The 20264-nt window shown below is 42.0% G+C and overlaps 1 long non-coding RNA gene across 1 annotated transcript; it reads right to left on the bottom strand.

Annotated features, from left to right (window-relative positions):
* Nucleotides 1-418: 418 nt before the first annotated feature.
* Nucleotides 419-19112, bottom strand: LOC129511132 (uncharacterized). Its single transcript, XR_008664753.1, has 3 exons — nucleotides 18977-19112; nucleotides 18346-18457; nucleotides 419-588 (listed from the first exon to the last, which is right to left on the bottom strand). It is a non-coding gene; the product is annotated as an uncharacterized LOC129511132 (long non-coding RNA).
* Nucleotides 19113-20264: the final 1152 nt, after the last annotated feature.

Raw genomic sequence — 20264 nt, 5'->3', positions numbered from 1 at the left:
AACTCTAGATCAAAACTTCTTAAATCTCATTTCCCCTCCTCCCTAAATCTTTCATGCTCCATTCCCCTCTCTTCTCCACTCCTACTACCTAGGTGTGTCCTACCCCACACCTTCATTCTTCTGCTCCCACCCAGATCTTAGTGTCTCCACTTAAGTCTTTTCTCATCTTGCATTTCTCATCAGTCTTTCCAATCCTAGGTAATTTTAAAAGCCTGGAATTAGGCTGACAAAGACAGAACTCTCCTTAGCGACTGTTAGAAAACAAAATTCAACTGAGTAAATTTAAAGGCCTAATTAGCTTTATTCAACAATTCATGAATCGGGTAGCATCCCAACTAGCAAGTAAAAAGAAGTTCCCAGAAGTTGTCCAAAATGGAATGATTTTATAGAAACAAGCAGGACAAGAAGGTAATTAACAAAAGAAAATAAAAGATTATTTCAGGCAAGGTTACCTTCTGGCAGGGGGTCTTATCAAGTGCAGACCAGGAAATTCCAGACTGATTGGTTTAAAATTCCACTCTTGGAGGGGTTGAAACTGCAATTAAGTCTTGGTTTGCTGTCCTGGGAGCAAATGACTCCACTTTTGGCCTGTTTAGTTTTGTGAATAAAGAGAGGGGACTATGTAAGCAAAGACAAAGTTATTGTTAACTAGTAAAAGAGTGAGAGAAGAAATAGAAATATATACATATAAGAAATATATATTTGGTCTTCATCCCTATTTCTGGTACCAAGCTCCTTCAAATCCTTGGAATTCCCTGTGTGATAAGAAGAGTACAGGTGTCTTTTATGTTAATGAGGTGACTTGGAAAGCCCCAAAGTCTGATTACTGCACTCCTGGCAAGGGGAGCTAATCCTGTGATTACAGAATTGGAATTTTTCAGTCCCACCCACCACCTACCTCCAGGCAGGGGAAAAGGGCAGATGTTAAACCAATCACCATGGCCAATGATTTGATCAATCATGAATATGTAATGAAGCCTCCGTAAAAACTCAAAAGAAATAACTTCAGAGAGCTTCCAGATTGGTGAATATTGGCAATTTGGGGAGAGTAATGCGCCTGGAGAGGGCATGGTAGGTCCTTGCCCTTCTCCGTACCTTGCCCTATGCATCTTTTCTACCTAAATGTTCCTATATATCCTTCTATACAATGAATGGTCTGATATAGTTATTGAAATATTTGAGTTCTGTGAGCCATTCTAACAAATGAATCCAACCCAAGGAAGAGGGTCAGGAGCACCTCTGATGGCAGCCAGTAAGAAGCACAGGTAATCCCCTAGGCTTAGGATTTGGCCTGTGAAGTGGAGGGCAATCTTGTGGGCCTGAATCAAATACCACTTCCCAGTATATAGTGTTGAAGTAAGGGAGTGGAAGGGACTCCGTTTTAGAAAGGTTCCGTCTCTGCTGTTTTTGCTGTTAGGCCTCATTTACTCGTGTTCTGTCTTTTGCCTCTGAATAAACCAGAGAAGCTATGTTCCCACTTCAAGAGGGACGCAAGAAGATTTAAAAAAAAGGGGGGGGGGCAAGAAAAGTATTCATTTGAGTTTTGTCCTAGGCCCCAAACACCTAATAACATCCAAGAAGAGCCAGATTCTGAACATGAGCTTCAAACCAAATGGGGCTAGGCAAGGAAAGGTAAGGGAAAAGCCCAGAGTCAGGCTCCCACAAATCTCTGGGCTCCCATAAATCCCAAGGACACCAAGAGGTCCCAAGGTCAGGCTCCCAGAAATTCCAAGGACACTGAGATGCAACAGAGATAAGGCAATAAAAACAGAGATAAGGAAATAAGTCTGCCCCTCTGGTTCCAAAGTACTAGGGAATATCTTCTTTTGACGGCTATCAAGTAATCACTGAGACTCAAAACAGTCATCTGTCATTCAGTCAAGATGGCACAAATAATCTCAAGTCCATCAACTCTCTAGTCAGGTTTTCCACAAAAGGCCAGCCAAGAAAGCCCTCAATGGCATCCCTGTCAGGACCCCCTCTCACTCCTGAGAGCTTTCTCTGTATCCTCACTTAATAAACTTCTTTCACTTTACTCACTCTCCTTTGTCCACAAGATTCATTCTTCAACTCCATGAGACAAGAACCTAACTCTCCTGCTTCACTGGCATCAATACCCCAACTTTCAGCAATCTATGGTTTACCACCTTTTGTTCACCTGACACCTTTGATTAGACCCTATTCTGGATTCCTAGGAACATGTACCCTAGACCCTTCTGCAAAATAAACCCCTGGACTCCTAGGAACTTTACCCTAGACCTTTCTGCACTATAAACCCCTAACTCCAAGCAATGACAAGACTCATTCTCCTTTCCCAAGTCTCCCAGATACTCTATTCTCTACTTGTCATTTATGCTATTTGAAAAACTCTGTTTTTACTTTCTCTGGCTCATGTTTGATTTCTAACCTGCATGAAGCCAAGGACCCTCTTGGCTGGTCCTGTGAGATGCTCCCCTGGGTTCTGGTGATGAAGGAGCAGAAGGCAAGCTGAGGACAAAGCTAACACCCCACAAACCACTCTGCCACCCCTGGTGAAATATGTGTAACATTCCTCAGGTACTCCTGGCTGCCCTAAAGCTAAGGAAAAGGAAAAACAAATAGTTAATTTACAGAGATTATAGTCCTGTAGACATGAGTCTCCCTCAGTTTACAAAATGTCTTAGTGATTTACAAGAAAAAAGCATTCTTATCAATAACCTAACCTCCAGAAGGAAACTCCCAAACATCTTAATGTTAATGCTTTATTAGAGGGAAAAACAACCTTGACAATGGCAAGACTTCCAATGTCTAATATGTCCTCTTTAGCATAAAAAAATTCTTTTGAAAATCTCCCTTTTTCCTTATCCCCAACTCCAAAATATAATCAGTCACCTCTCACAACCATTGTGTAGCAGCTCTTTCTGCCCACAGGTCCTGTCCCCATGCTTTAATAAAACCACCATTTTGCAACAAAAATGTCTCAAGAATTTTTTCTTGGCTATCAGCTCCAGACCACACCCCATCAAACCTCACCTCTATTCCAAAACTATATCACTGGAGCTCAGCCTGCCTTGTATCAGTGTCACAATTAAGTTGAATTGTAGGACACCCAGTTGGTGTCCAGAGCATTGCTTGGTGGTGTAGAGGGAAAATATCCCTCCAAACATTGGAATTGGATCCATTAAGTAAGTAGCTGAACTCTGACTCATCTACACCAGTTGCCCAATGACTTTTAAGACTGGAGGGTGGCAGAGGACTGCAGGTTCAGAGTTCTATGGCTCCTACATAAAAATAAACTGCCTCTATTCCACTTCTACATAACTTATGAAAATTACAAAAATATAGCTATTTAAAGTCTCTTAAAATTGCCCAAAGGGCATACAGCAAATTAAGAAAAATTTATTCAAAAATCGACTAAATCCTCATAAGAACAGTAAGCATCTATGACACTTAAACCCTGACTTGCTCCTAAAAGAGGACCCAGTTGTCACCTTAACCTCCATTTTGACCTCAGACTGTACTTTCTAAATGATTTCGTTCTTCTTTCCAGCATATGTCTTAACTCAGGTAAAAGACCTAGAGGATTGGAAACTACTCCCTCAAGCAGTAACAACTGCCCTGATACCAGCAAGACCTCGCATGATTGACCCCAAGACCATGACAGACCTGACCTTTACTGCCCAGCACATGTACCCATCAACCTTTGTCCCACACTGTCCTTGTAGAAACCTAGAATTATTTTTAGTACTTCTGAAACAGCTTTTGAGACACTAGTCCATGGCCTTCCCCGTGTTGGCCTCACTGATACAAATTCCTTTCCTGACTCACCACCACTCATCTCTCAGTCTTCAGATTTTATCTGTGGTGAGTGGCTGAACCTGGTCTGTTTGAGAGTACTGGAGCCAGGTGCTCTTAGACACTTTTTTTTTTTAAGATTTTATTTATTCATGAGAGACAGAAAGAGAGGCAGAGACACAGGCAGAGGGAGAAGCAGGCTCCTTGCAGGGAGCCCAACTCAGGACTCAACCCAGGGACCCTAGGATCATGCCCTGAGCCAAAGGCAGCTGCCCACCCAGGCATCCCATGCTATTGTATTCTTGCTGCCTGGTCACACTCCCTCCTTGATTCCCCAGTTCAGGATGAGGAAAAGTTCCACTTTGGGTGAATATGGCAAAAAATATAGGGCTCTCTGTCTTCCCAGTTCCCAGTCAAGGTAGAGTATCTGTGCTCCTTCCTAGGCCATGCTGCCAGCATTGCCTACTCCCCAACCCCCAGCCCCCAAGCTCCCTGTGACAGAGGTTTAATTTTAGGTAAGTACAGCTAAGGGGTTGAGGGCTATCTTCCTCCACCCAGCCCACACCCACATGGTAAATGCTCTACCCAAACACAGCAGGCCAAGAATACTGGGTCCCCATTGCCCTCCCCCACTCAAAGAGCTGTAGTTCCATGTCAGAAAAGGCAAACCCAAGCAGACCAGGCTACTGCCCCACCCAGTATTCAACACATAAAGCAGAGACATCACTGTAAGAGAAGGCAACTATCCTTACTCCCAGGTTTGGAGCAGTGATTTTTTTGCCCCGAGGTAGATTTTTGTCCAGTGGTAGAAGCAATGGAGAGATTAAAATCCAAATGTCAGTGTCTATAATCTTTCCTCAAGGACTCTTAATTTCCCCAAGGAAGAATCCTTCATGTCCTTTCCAGGATACATCCACCCAGTTCCAGGGTGAGAAGAAGGGAATGAGTGTGCCACAAATCAGAATGCAGGCCTCACGTGGTCTTCACACTGTTCCATACAAGGTCTCCAGAGACTAAACTACCTTGTGCGGGTGGTGGGGGGAGCCTTGGCACTTTGAGTGCTCACTATATGCATTTCCAACAATGCCCCCTCTTCAGCTTTTTCCCACACCCCTCTCCTTTATGTCTGGTTTCTCTAAATTCTGAGGCTTCAAACTTCTGTGTTGAACTTTCCTAATTTTAGACAGTGAATCCTTACTCTCCTGTATCCTCTGTTGCCAAAGAGGCTGGACAGCTAAAATACATACTTTCTCATACCCCCTTGAAGCCAGGGCTGGCTGAGGGACCCAGTTCTCAACTATAAGATGGAAGCCAATGATACTAAATGGGGCTGCAGGAGAGCTACCTAAGAGATGCAGAACTGGTCTTCATGCTGCTGTATTCCTTTCTTGAAGGAGCTGCAAGGCTCATCCAGGGGCTATGGGGCAGACACCTCTTGCTGAAGTACAGGTAAGTATGTATGTATGTGTGCATATATTAAGATTTTTTTTAAAGTAATCTCCACATCCGAGGGGAGGGGCAAGACGGCGGAAGAGCAGGGTCCGCAAATCACCTGTCCCCACCAAATTACCTAGATAACCTTCAAACCATCCTGAAAATTTATGAATTCGGCCTGAGATGTAAAGAGAGACCAGCTGGAATGCTACAGTGAGAAGAGTCCGCGCTCCTATCAAGGTAGGAAGACGGGGAAAAAGAAATAAAGAAACAAAAGGCCTCCGAGGGGGAGGGACCCCGCGAGGAGCCGGGCTGAGGCTGGGGCGAGTGTCCCCAGGACAGGAGAGCCCCGTCCCGGAGGAGCAGGAGCTGCACCAACCTTCCCGGGCGGAAAGGGGCTCGCAGGGAGCTGGAGCAGGACCCAGGAGGGCGGGGATGCCCTCGGGCTCCCGGGGACACTAACAGACACCTGCGCCCCGGGAGAGTGCTCCGAGCTCCCTAAGGGCTGCAGCGCGCACGGCGGGGCCGGAGCAGCTCGGAGGGGCTCGGGCAGCGGCTCCGCGGAGGGGGCTGCGGGGCGGGAGCGCGAATCCACCAGCGCAGGCCCCGGAGCACAGGGCGCCGGGACACAGCCCAGGATCCGGCCTCCCCCGGGACAGGCAGAGGCCGGGAGGGCCCAGGACAGCAAGGACGCTCCTGCCCGGAGCTGAGCAGATCAGCGGCCCCGCCCCGTAACCTCCAGGCCCTGCGGACGGAGAGCCGAGAGCCCCGAGCCCCGTAGTTCCTGCGGGGGCTGACTCCAGGCTTCCAGAGCTGCCATAGCAACTGCAGCTGATCCTCCTGGGGCCCCACGGGGTAAACAACCCCCGCTGAGCCCTGCAGCAGGCAGGGGCAGAGCAGCTCCCCCAAGTGCTAACACCTGAAAATCAGCACAGCAGGCCCCTCCCCCAGAAGACCAGCTGGACGGACCAGTGATACTCCCCCGTGTTCCAATACAACTTGTTTTTGGCCACTCTGCACTGAGCAAAATGACTAGAAGGAAAACCTCACCTCAAAAGAAAGAAACAGCCCTCTCTCCCACAGAGTTACAAAATCTGGATTACACTTCAATGTCAGAAAGCCAATTCAGAAGCACTATTCTACAGCTACTGGTGGCTCTAGAAAAAAGCATTAAGGACTCACGAGACTTCATGACTGCAGAATTTAGATCCAATCAGGCAGAAATTAAAAATCAATTGAATGAGATGCAATCCAAACTAAAAGTCCTAACGACGAGGGTTAACGAGGTGGAAGAACGAGTGAGTGACATAGAAGACAAGTTAATGGCAAAGAGGGAAACTGAGGAAAAAAGAGACAATCAATTAAGGGACCATGAAGACAGATTAAGGGAAATAAATGACAGTCTGAGGAAGAAAAACCTACGTTTAATTGGGGTTCCCGAGGGCGCCGAAAGGGCCAGAGGGCCAGAATATGTATTTGAACAAATCCTAGCTGAAAACTTTCCCAATCTGGGAAGGGAAACAGGCATTCAGATCCAGGAAATAGAGAGATCCCCCCCCTAAAATCAATAAAAACCGTTCAACACCTCGACATCTAATAGTGAAGCTTGCAAATTCCAAAGATAAAGAGAAGATCCTTAAAGCAGCAAGAGACAAGAAGTCCCTGACTTTCATGGGGAGGAATATTAGGGTAACAGCAGACCTCTCCACAGAGACCTGGCAGGCCAGAAAGGGCTGGCAGGATATATTCAGGGTCCTAAATGAGAAGAACATGCAACCAAGAATACTTTATCCAGCAAGGCTCTCATTCAAAATGGAAGGAGAGATAAAGAGCTTCCAAGACAGGCAGGAACTGAAAGAATATGTGACCTCCAAACCAGCTCTGCAAGAAATTTTAAGGGGGACTCTTAAAACTCCCCTTTAAGAAGAAGTTCAGTGGAACAATCCACAAAAACAAGGACTAAATAGATATCATGATGACACTAAACCCATATCTGTCAATAGTAACTCTGAACGTGAATGGGCTTAATGACCCCATCAAAAGGCGCAGAGTTTCAGACTGGATAAAAAAACAGGACCCATCTATTTGCTGTCTACAAGAGACTCATTTTAGACAGAAGGACACCTACAACCTGAAAATAAAAGGTTGGAGAACCATTTACCATTCAAATGGTTCTCAAAATATACCCTAAAAACTACAGAACACTTCTGAAAGAAATTGAGGAAGACACAAAGAGATGGAAAAATATTCCATGCTCATGGATTGGCAGAATTAATATTGTGAAAATGTCAATGTTACCCAGGGCAATTTACACGTATAATGCAATCCCTATCAAAATACCATGGACTTTCTTCAGAGACTTAGAACAAATTATTTTAAGATTTGTGTGGAATCAGAAAAGACCCCAAACAGCCAGGGGAATTTTAAAAAAAGAAAACCATATCTGGGGGCATCACAATGCCAGATTTCAGGTTGTACTACAAAGCTGTGGTCATCAAGACAGTGTGGTACTGGCACAAAAACAGACACATAGATCAATGGAACAGAATAGAGAACCCAGAAGTGGACCCTGAACTTTATGGTCAACTAATATTCGATAAAGGAGGAAAGACGATCCACTGGAAGAAAGACAGTCTCTTCAATAAATGGTGCTGGGAAAATTGGACATCCACATGCAGAAGAATGAAACTGGACCACTCTCTTGCACCATACACAAAGATAAACTCAAAATGGATGAAAGATCTAAATGTGAGACAAGATCCCATCAAAATCCCAGAGGAGAACTCAGGCAACACCCTTTTTGAACTTGGCCACAGTAACCGGAGAAGGACAAACAGTGTATGTTCTCATTCATTTGGGGAATATGAATAATAGTGAAAGGGAATATAAGGGAAGGTAGAAGAAATGTGTGAGAAATATCAGAAAGGGAGACAGAACATAAAGACTTCTAACTCTGGGAAATGAACTAGGGGTGGTGGAGGGGGAGGAGGGTGGGGGGTGGGGGTGAATGGGTGACGGGCACTGAGGGGTACACTTGACGGGATGAGCACTGGGTGTTATTCTGTATGTTGGTAAATTGAACACCAATAAAAATTAATTTATAAAAAAAAATAAATAAATAAGTAATCTCCACATCCAACATGGGGTCTAACTCATAACACCAAGATCAAGAGTCTCATGCTCTATCAGTCAAGCCAGCCAGGAGCCCCTACAATAGGTCCTTAGAAATCATGGTGAAAACAAAAAACTGAAAATTAGAAGCCAATGAAATCACTAAAGATCCCAGAAATAGTTGTAAGTCTTGGAACAACACCAGAAACTTCCTTCACAGTAAATTCTCAGGTTTCCTAGAGCAGCTCAATGAAATATGAAATGATTTGCTCTGGGAATTTCTACTGTATTGCCCCTTGACACTTTGTCTTCACCTTCCTCTCTCCTTGGCTCTACTATAGTGAATAATTTCCGTTTAAAATACATACATACACATACACATACACACACACACACACATATATATGCACCACTCTCAGTTTGTCTTTCCTTTTCCTCAGTTTCCCTTTAGAAGCAGGAAAGGTATACCACTAAGGCCCTAGAAGACTGCCTGCCTGGAAGCAGTCCCTCTTCTCAGGCACACCTGGGCTTCTGAATCAGGACTCGCTGTTCCCAAAAGAGATTGACCCCTTCCCCACAACCATGGTGGTGAAAAATACTTAATGAATTCTTGGAAAGGGCTATAAGGTGGCTTTACATCATATGGTAAAACATTTCACTGTCTTTCACTACAAAACTGCCTTAAATATCTGTGTTAGTCCCACCAGTCACCAACCACATCTTTGTTCTCTTCCTTCTCCTCTACCCTTCAACCTCCTCACAACCCCTGCCTTTTTATTTTATGCGGAGTAATTTATTATCTGTTTCTCATCTTTACATGCATTAGCCAACCTCTTAAAACAAGACCCATCTGTAGGATACATCCTTCTTAAAAGTGAGATATGCTTTCCTTTTTAAAAGTGAAATATAGAGGGAGGGGCAAGATGGCGGAAGAGCAGGGTCCCCAAATCACCTGTCCCCACCAAATTACCTAGATAACCTTCAAATCATCCTGAAAATCTACGAATTCGGCCTGAGATTTAAAGAGAGACCAGCTGGAACGCTACAGGGAGAAGAGTTCGCGCTTCTATCAAGGTAGGAAGACGGGGAAAAAGAGATAAAGGAACAAAAGGCCTCCGAGGGGGAGGGGCCCCGCGAGGAGCCGGGCTGAGGCCGGGGCGAGTGTCCCCAGGACAGGAGAGCCCCGTCCCGGAGGAGCAGGAGCTGCACCAACCTTCCCGGGCGGGCGGAAAGGGGCTCGCAGGGAGGTGGAGCAGGACCCAGGAGAGCGGGGATGCCCTCAGGCTCCCGGGGACACTGACACCTGCGAGCACAGGAGAGTGCTCCGAGCTCCCTAAGGGCTGCAGCGCGCACGGCGGGACCGACCGGAGCAGCTCGGAGGGGCTCGGGCGGCGGCTCCGCGGAGGGGGCTGCGGGGCGGGAGCGCGAATCCACCAGCGCAGGCCCCGGAGCACAGGGCGCCGGGACACAGCCCAGGATCCGGCCTCCCCCGGGACAGGCAGAGGCCGGGAGGGCCCAGGACAGCGAGGACGCTCCTGCCCCGAGCTGAGCAGATCAGCGGCCCCGCCCCGGAGCCTCTAGGCCCTGCGGACGGAGAACCGAGAGCCCCGAGCCCCGTAGTTCCTGCGGAGGCTGAATCCAGGCTTCCAGAGTTGCCATAGCAACTGCGGCTGCTCCTCCTGAGACCTCACGGGGTAAACAACCCCCGCTGAGCCCTGCAGCAGGCAGGGGCAGAGCAGCTCCCCCAAGTGCTAACACCTGAAAATCAGCGCAACAGGCCCCTCCCCCAGAAGACCAGCTGGACGGACCAGTGATACTCCCCCGTGTTCCAATACAACTTGTTTTTGGCCACTCTGCACTGAGCAAAATGACTAGAAGGAAAACCTCACCTCAAAAGAAAGAATCAGAAACAGCCCTCGCTCCCACAGAGTTACAAAATCTGGATTACACTTCAATGTCAGAAAGCCAATTCAGAAGCACTATTCTACAGCTACTGGTGGCTCTAGAAAAAAGCATTAAGGCCTCACGAGACTTCATGACTGCAGAATTTAGATCCAATCAGGCAGAAATTAAAAATCAATTGAATGAGATGCAATCCAAACTAGAAGTCCTAACGACGAGGGTTAACGAGGTGGAAGAACGAGTGAGTGACATAGAAGACAAGTTAATGGCAAAGAGGGAAACTGAGGAAAAAAGAGATAAACAATTGAAGGACCATGAAGACAGATTAAGGCAAATAAACGACAGCCTGAGGCAGAAAAACCTACGTTTAATTGGGGTTCCCGAGGGCGCCGAAAGGGCCAGAGGGCCAGAATATGTATTTGAACAAATCCTAGCTGAAAACTTTCCCAATCTGGGAAGGGAAACAGGCATTCAGATCCAGGAAATAGAGAGATCCCCCCCTAAAATCAATAAAAACCGTTCAACACCTCGACATCTAATAGTGAAGCTTGCAAATTCCAAAGATAAAGAGAAGATCCTTAAAGCAGCAAGAGACAAGAAGTCCCTGACTTTCATGGGGAGGAATATTAGGGTAACAGCAGACCTCTCCACAGAGACGTGGCAGGCCAGAAAGGGCTGGCAGGATATATTCAGGGTCCTAAATGAGAAGAACATGCAACCAAGAATACTTTATCCAGCAAGGCTCTCATTCAAAATGGAAGGAGAGATAAAGAGCTTCCAAGACAGGCAGGAACTGAAAGAATATGTGACCTCCAAACCAGCTCTGCAAGAAATTTTAAGGGGGACTCTTAAAACTCCCCTTTAAGAAGAAGTTCAAGTAACTCTGAACGTGAATGGGCTTAATGACCCCATCAAAAGGCGCAGAGTTTCAGACTGGATAAAAAAACAGGACCCATCTATTTGCTGTCTACAAGAGACTCATTTTAGACAGAAGGACACCTACAACCTGAAAATAAAAGGTTGGAGAACCATTTACCATTCAAATGGTTCTCAAAATATACCCTAAAAACTACAGAACACTTCTGAAAGAAATTGAGGAAGACACAAAGAGATGGAAAAATATTCCATGCTCATGGATTGGCAGAATTAATATTGTGAAAATGTCAATGTTACCCAGGGCAATTTACACGTATAATGCAATCCCTATCAAAATACCATGGACTTTCTTCAGAGACTTAGAACAAATTATTTTAAGATTTGTGTGGAATCAGAAAAGACCCCAAACAGCCAGGGGAATTTTAAAAAAAGAAAACCATATCTGGGGGCATCGCAATGCCAGATTTCAGGTTGTACTACAAAGCTGTGTTCATCAAGACAGTGTGGTACTGGCACAAAAACAGACATATAGATCAATGGAACAGAACAGAGAACCCAGAAGTGGACCCTGAACTTTATGCTCAACTAATATGCGATAAAGGAGGAAAGACGATCCACTGGAAGAAAGACAGTCTCTTCAATAAATGGTGCTGGGAAAATTGGACATCCACATGCAGAAGAATGAAACTGGACCACTCTCTTGCACCATACACAAAGATAAACTCAAAATAGATGAAAGATCTAAATGTGAGACAAGATTCCATCAAAATCCCAGAGGAGAACTCAGGCAACACCCTTTTTGAACTTGGCCACAGTAACCGGAGAAGGACAAACGGTGTATGTTCTCATTCATTTGGGGAATATGAATAATAGCGAAAGGGAATATAAGGGAAGGGAGAAGAAATGTGTGAGAAATATCAGAAAGGGAGACAGAACATAAAGACTTCTAACTCTGGGAAATGAACTAGGGGTGGTGGAGGGGGAGGAGGGTGGGGGGTGGGGGTGAATGGGTGACGGGCACTGGGGGGTACACTTGACGGGATGAGCACTGGGTGTTATTCTGTATGTTGGTAAATTGAACACCAATAAAAATTAATTTATAAAAATAAAAAAAAAAAAAAAAAAAAAAATAAAAGTGAAATATACTTTCCCAGAAGCTACAATCAGACTTTCTTTCCTATGTTGGTAATCAGAATTGGATTACTTATTTCTAAAACAGTCACTGGGGATCCCTGGGTAGCGCAGCGGTTTAGCGCCTGCCTTTGGCCCAGGGCGTGATCCTGGAGACCCAGGATCGAATTCCACATTGGGCTCCTGGTGCATGGAGCCTGCTTCTCCCTCTGCCTGTGTCTCTGCCTCTCCCTCTCTCTCTGTGTGACTATCATAAAGAAATAAAAATTTAAAAAAATTAAAAAAAATAAAACAGTCACTGGTAAGAGGAATAAAATTATTATTACATTGGCTTAAACCAATAAAGATTCAACCCTGGGTCCAGGAAGAAGCTCAGCCAACCCTGATGCTAAAATTAACCAGCATGTTGATCAATGGAAAGAAGGGAGCTTATGTGGAAGCAACTAACATGTGCCACAGGGTGAACAAAGGAAGACATCTTGGATAAGGCAATGTCTGAGCTAAGGTTTCACATGCTAACAGAGGTGTAACAGATTGCCAAGACTCAGAAGGAATGGCTTGAAGAACAGACAGAGGAAAGAGGGCATTCTAAGGAAAGGGGTCAGAATGAGCATAAAGACCAGGAAGATAATGGAAAATCACTGAAATATAAAATGATGAAAGGTAGGATCATGAACCAGCACATAAACTAAATTGTCTGCCTATGAGCAAATGTTTATGAAACTAGAAAAGACAGGTCAAATCTGTATTGGATTTCTCCATCAGACAGATACTCAATAAATGACCCATGCTTCCCTAAAACATCAAAATGAAAACTACTGAAACAAAGAAAAAACTCACAAGTGAGATTGTAACTTTAATCCTCCTGCTTTTGCAAAGCATCCCTGCCTCTCTGTCTCTTTCTCCCTTCCTTCCCTCCTTCTCTCTTTCAGGCACAAAAACCTGAAAGCCAGGGCCAGACGTTTTGGTAGCCTGTGTCCACTGGACTGCCCAGTGGTCTGGGATGGAGTAGAGGCTCTTGCCATAAGAGATCCATTCAATGTAAACCTCTTCTTCTCTTGAGCATTTTTGACATAAGGTGCTCCTGCATGGTTGTATGTTTATTCACTCTGAGTGAGTGCTTTGACTGGGAAAGTAGCTTAGAGAAGTTCACAAGGGAGAGAGGAGACTACATGCCTAATGGGTATTGTTTGGATTCACAATGCTCCTGTGAAACGTCCTCTGTCCTACAATTCATGAATTTGGGGGTGGTCTCCAACTTCTCTCCCCCAACATTTATGCAATTTAATAACATGAGCTATAACCAGGATCCCACAACCGAACCTGGGGAGGCATCTCTATCCAAGTGTAGCACTGCTTCATATTGAGTTTGGATGTGGCCTCATCAATTTTTAAGCTTAATGCTCCACAAAATCAAAAATAACCTGTTAGACTTAGTATGAAAAATAAAACCAATTTTCTTCCCCATACTAGTCAAAATTAAGCATTGCTACCTTCAGGAATAGAAAAGATAGAGGGTGGGAGTCAGCCATGTCATTATACAGGCCTTACAGGTAAAAGGAATTTTATTTACTAAGCACAGACAAAGAGTAACAGATTAGTGCCAATGTGGAAGAGCACTTTTCTGGTTGGGGTGATCAGGAATCACTGCTTTCACAATGATGAATATGGCTAATCTTTGGATTCTAAGCCAAAAACACCATCTATACCAATGGCAGTAATATGCTGAAACTAATTAATATTATATCCTAGATCACTCTGGGACATCACCATTGCACCTGAAAAATAGATACAAAAAATGACTTCCAAGTTCCCCACAAGAGAAGTAAAAACCTATAATCACTGAAAATTTCTAATTTAATAAGGAGAGAAAGCAGATGAAAACATGTTTACAGCTCATATCTGCCAAACAGAATTAACTACTATGCACTTTAAAACTCTTCTTCCAGTGGGGGATTAGGTGCAATAAAGCCCAGCACATTTTGTCTCAACCATGAAATAAAATGATCATCTGCTTATCTGTCATTTATTTCACACAGAGGGCTCACACCAATAAAACTCTGATTTTATAGAGCTAGGAAGGAAGATAAAACCCATAAAACATACTGTACACTTTTATAGCTTAAAGATATGTCTCTCAGAAAGGTGAACCAAATATTTACAAACAAGCCTATCTCATTATCTTTTTTTTTTCTGACTGATTTTTTTCACGATATGGTAATTCCCTGGGTATCTGGAGGTCAGGTTCCAGCAATCCTTTAGGTATCTGAGCATGATCATTATAACCAGAATTTCCTTATTAGGAGGAAAATGTTCTTGGCACTATTGTCTAACACCTGCTGCATGGCAGTGGCCCTGAGCTAACAAGAGAAAAAAATGTTAGCCCCCTCTTATACTCACTGAAGCAGGAGAAAGGAGAGGACCAAAGGTCATAATCAGGGATGGGAGATGCCAAATAAAGAAATAGCCTCTCTTCTGACATCAGCCTTCATTTAGGGGGATTCTTGCTGAATCTTTGTTATTTTACCATTTAAAATCTGTCTGTTCAATTTGATAGAAATATATTGAATAACACCATAATCTGGCACTGGAGAAATAATGAGGCCCCTCAAGGGGCTTATTGTTTGAGATGGAAACAGACAAGCAAACAGAGGATGCTAATATAGCCTGGGTATGGGATGAGGATGAAGTCACCCTGTTGGAAACAAGTAGGATATTATGGAAGGGCTCTCAGAAGATGCTTCAACATAACTGAAATGATGTATTATGACTGCATTAAATACTACCATTTTATTCCTGTTAATGAGGTTGTAAAATGTATTAACTAGTTTAGAGAATAATGACTAATATAAGAAACCACACATCGTGGCTCTGTAGTCCTTATAGACAGATTTCTGATTCTATTTCTTTCTATTTGCAGGATTCCTACCCTGGAGGGGACAGAGATGAGTAACTGTGATTAGAATGAGGGGACAGAATGAGGGGACAGAAGGAGTAAAAGTGTCATGTATAAAGAGAAAAGAAGCAGGCTGTACACTCCCTTTTCTGATTCATACTTCCTATCCCTAGCAGCCTAAACTGAAGAAAATAAGATTTTTTTTAAGAAAATAAGATTTAATTTTAAGTCAAGATTAAGTATTTAACTATGACACACAACTGGAAGGCACCTTTGGCTATCTGAAAATATGAGAAAAATTATGGCATTAAATTTCATTCAAGGGCAAAGAAAGAAAATAAGACAAAAATAAACTGCTCCAGAATTTAACTCCAAAGCAAAACTTGTTCAACATAAGAGATATAGTTGAAGTCCAAGAAGTAAAGAGAGGGAGGGTTGAAAGGGAAAGAGGGAGGGAGGGAGAGAGGCAAGGAAGTAAGGGAGGAAGGAAGGGAGGAAGAGAAGAAAATTGGAAAGGGAAATGAGTTGAAAACCATACAAAGGAAAACTTCCAAAAAGTAGAATAAAAAGGAAAGTCATGTAGGAGAAGAAAAACAACTAAGAAAACTAGAGAATCAATCTAAGAACTTTAAGATCAATAGGATTTCAAAATGAAAAACAAGTGAGAGTCATGTGATTCAGAAATACCACTTCTGGGTATATACATCCAAAGCACTGAAAGCACTTGGAGAGATATTTGTACATCCAGGTTCATGGCAGCATTATTTTCAATAGCCAACAGGTGGAAGCAAACCAAATGTCCATAGAGAGATGGAAGATAAACAAGAAGTGGTATTTACATACCATGGAATATTACTGAGCCTTAAAAAGGAAGAAAATTCTTCCATGTCCCAACATGGAAGAACCTTGATAACATTAGGCTAAGTAAAATAGGCAAGTCACAAAAGGACAAATGCTGTATCATTCTATTTATATGACAGTAATGATTAATTTTATATGTCCACTTAACTAGGCATGGTGCCCAGATATTTGATCAAACATCAGTTTCTATGTTGTTGTGAGGGTATTTTTTAGATAAGATTAACAATTAAATCAGTAGACTTTGAGTAAAGCAGATTACCCTCCAAAGTGTGAGTGGGCAGATTACCCTCCAAAGTGTGAGTGGGCCTCATCCAATCAGTTGAAGGCCTGAGCAATACACTTTAAAAATGGTTAAGATGGTAATTTTTATGTTATGCTTCTTTCACCACTATTAAACAAATACACACACAAAAAAATGAGAGAATATTGTCACTCATAAAGAATATAAATCCAGATATTGGAAAAGGCTACCAAGAACCAGATAAGAAAATGAGAAAATACCCACAATCAAGGCACACTATTGTGAAATTCCAGAACACTGAGGTTAAAGAGAAGATTATAAAAGTTTTCAGAAAGAACAAAACATATTAAGGGTCGTTCATAAAAAGAAACTAGAATGACTCAGACTTCTCAAAAAACACAATGGAATCTGGAAGCAATGTTTTTAAAATTCTGAGGGAAAATTGCCTTCTACCTAGATGTCTATACTTAGCCTAAGTATTAATCAAATACAAGAGTATAAATTTAAGATATTAGACATGTTGAAAATGTTCATCAAAATAATAAATAAACCAAGAAACAAGGTATCCATAAAATGAATCTAAAAGGGTGACAAAGAATATTCCCAGAAGATGACTGTGCAACAGGCTGAGAGAGACTAGAAATTTGTAGGCTCAAGGAAAGTCACCAGAGAAAAAGAGGTCCTGATAAAATATCTGATAAGCTTGTCTGTGTGTAAAATTATATTGAGACGTTCTCACTCTTTCTCTCTCCTTCCTTCCCTTCTTTATCTCTCCTTTTCTTTCTGCTTATTCACGTGTATATTTGTGTTTATATCTTATTCATATCTATATAAATCTATTTATACAAATATTTTTATATACTTAATGTACATCTAAAACAAAGCAAATGAAAAAAGTTATGCAATTATTAATTTCAGGATAAACAAAAAACAGTGTACAAAAAATAAACACAAGTAGAGAAAGTGAGCAATGAAATTAGGCTGAGGAAAAGTTTAGTATTAAAGTGCTAAATCTTCATCCCTCATAATAGGAAATGAACAAATAATGTATAGAATTAATAAATTAAGACCGTACAGTGTTACTTTAAAATATGGAGGCAAAAAGAAAAGAAAAAGGTGAGAGTTGAGTATTTGCCTCTGGCTAACAAGACTGGGGATTAGGAAGAAGTGAATACAATAGGTTGATTTTTTTTCCCTTAAAATCTTCTATTTTATTTAAATGTTAAAACCATATTAGGAAAAAAGGCAACCTTGAAAATTATAAGGAACTATACAACTATTAGATAAATCCATCTATTAAACACTGCCAAATGCTAATGAGGATGTGGAACAAGAACTCTCATTCTTTACTGGTGGAAATACAAAGTGGCACTGCCACTTTGGAGGACAGTTTGGCAGTTTCTCACAAAACTAAACATACTCTTCCCATACAATCCAGCAATTATACTCTTTGGCATTTACTCAGATTAGTTGAAAACTTACCTCTACACAAAAATCTGCACGCAAATGTTTGTAGCAACTTTATTCATAAATGCTATCTATTGAAAGCGACCAACACGTCCCTCGGCAGGTTGAATAGATTTTAAAAATTGTGGTATATTCAGAGAATGTAATATTATTCAGAGCTAAAAAGAGATGAGCTATCAAGCCATGAAAAGACACGAAAGAACATTAAGTGAATAGTCCTAAGCAAAAGAAGTCAGTCTGAAAAAATTGTGAAGGTAGCAGAATATGCCATCCAAAATATGCCACTTTGGCCTAAGGATTATTTTGAGCTAAAAACGATTAAGCAGAAGTAGATTCATAAAAGCTCTCTGCCCTTTTCGTATGTGATTAAAAACAGGACATCAATTTACAAAGACATCCCCACCTCTTCCCTACCAGAAAAGACAGAAGGTAATCATCGGAGACAACTACAGATGGCACCAAAGGAATCCACATAATAAACCTTGCTAAAACTAGCCTTTATCTTCCATTTATTTCCCTATACATTTGCCTGCCCACAATTTGCTACCCTAGAAACTCAAAGTATTATTCCCTTGTCTAGTCATTTCTCTAAAAACATATTTTTAAGATGCTGTATAAGCCCAAGTTCTAACCATCCTTTTGAATTACTTACCTCTGAGTATTCCCATCTGAATGCACAATATATGTATTAATAAAATTCTTCCTGTTTTTTTCTTGCTAATTTGTCTTCTGTCAGTCTAATTTATAGGTCCCAGCTAGAAAACCTAGAAGGGCAGAAGGGAAAAAATTAAGTTTTTCCTCCCCTACAATTACATACCACAGAATTCCAACTATGTGACAATCTTGGAAAAGACAGAACTATGAAAACTATAAAGAACCAGTGGCTGTCAGGATTAGGGGGAAGGAAGGATGAATGAGAAAAGCACAGGGGATTATTAGGGCAGGGAAACAATACTGTATGATACTAAATGGATACATGTCCTTATATTTATCAAAACACATAGAATGTACAACACCAAAAGTAAATCCCAATGTAAACAATACTTTGAGTGATAATGATGTGTTTAACAGGTTCATCCATTTTAACAAATGTATGACTCTGGTGGGGAAAGGTGACAACAGGGTAGGCTATGCATGTGTAGGGGAAGGGGGCATATGGGATAGCATTGTACCATCTGCTCAATTTTGCTATAAACCTAAAACTACTCTAAAAAATAGAATTTATTTTTTAAATGTATACTGCAAAAAAGCATGTCATGAAAAAAATAATACTTAGGACTTACTCTAATAGTGGTCTTCACATAGGAAAGCATAACCAGGTGGAGCCAGTATGGAATCATGGAAAGAACAAAGACATGGAGAACTTGATTCCAGCTTTGAGACAGCTTTTCACCATCTGGGTAACCTTAGGAATGCCAATTCTCTCTTCTGGATCCTACTTCCTTCTACTAAAGAAATAAAGAGCCACACTATACCAGCACTTTCCCATATGTGTTTGACTAAACAAGAGCCCCACAAAATGATATGTTGGGAAAAAATAAAATTTGTGGTCAAGTAACCTCAAGAAGCACAGTATAACATAATTGTCCCTTGGAGACTCTATCCCACATTAACATTTTAAAGGAGATATTAAATCTTATAATAAACTTTTCATTTTTTAACCTCCTTCATAAATCTCTTAGACCGTTTTCTCCTCACTGTGTTTTTTCTTTGAACCTACTGACAGTTCTCTAAACTACTCTTCTGTCAAAAATACAGGGATACACCACTTGTCCTAATCAATTCAGGCTGCTTAACAAAGAACCATAGACTGGATATCTTATAGACAATAGAAACTTATTTTTCATAGTTCTGGAGACCAGAAGTTTGAGATCAAGGTGCCAGCATGGTCAGAGAAAGGCCTCTTCTGGGTTGACTCCTGTCTTCTGATAGCCTCACACAGCAGATAGAGTGCAAAAGAGAACACTCTGTGATCCCCTTTTCTGAGGACACTAACACCTTTCATTAGGGCTCTATCCTTGTGACCTAATTACCTCCCAAAGGCCCTACCTTCTCATACCATCACAGTGGAGGTCAGGGTTTCAACATATGAAAAAGAATAAGGGGTGGAGAGGAGACACAAATATTCAGTCTACAACACTACCCCAAGATAATTTCTAAGTTGAATATTTTAAGATTCCTTCATTATGTATAAGACTCCATAGCTATGCCTATACCATGGCCCTTGGATGAATGATAGATTTGGGTAAATGCATATATTTAAATCATTTCATTCTCTGATTTCTTTCCTCAGTGCTATGAGATAACTTCATGAGAAGTCATCTAATATGAGGTTATGAATGTCACTTCAGAAATAAAATTCCTATAAAATGCATGGTCATTTCAAAGTACAGCTTGGATCTACAGAATTGTTTTATCTAAAACTTTTTTATGTGGCATAAGCTACATAACATATAAATGTCCTCTTATCTGAAATTGAATAAACACACATGGAGGCACCATCAAAGTCTTATTCGGTGTTCTAAAAGAACAGAACCAATTCAGCCTTTCACAGCAAATAGCAAATCTTCC

The sequence above is a fragment of the Nyctereutes procyonoides genome, unplaced genomic scaffold (assembly GCF_905146905.1).
Source record: "Nyctereutes procyonoides isolate TBG_1078 unplaced genomic scaffold, NYPRO_anot_genome, whole genome shotgun sequence".
Lineage (NCBI taxonomy): Eukaryota > Metazoa > Chordata > Mammalia > Carnivora > Canidae > Nyctereutes > Nyctereutes procyonoides.
Note: the sequence above shows the minus strand (reverse complement) of the source record. Positions and strands in the feature narration are given on the sequence as shown.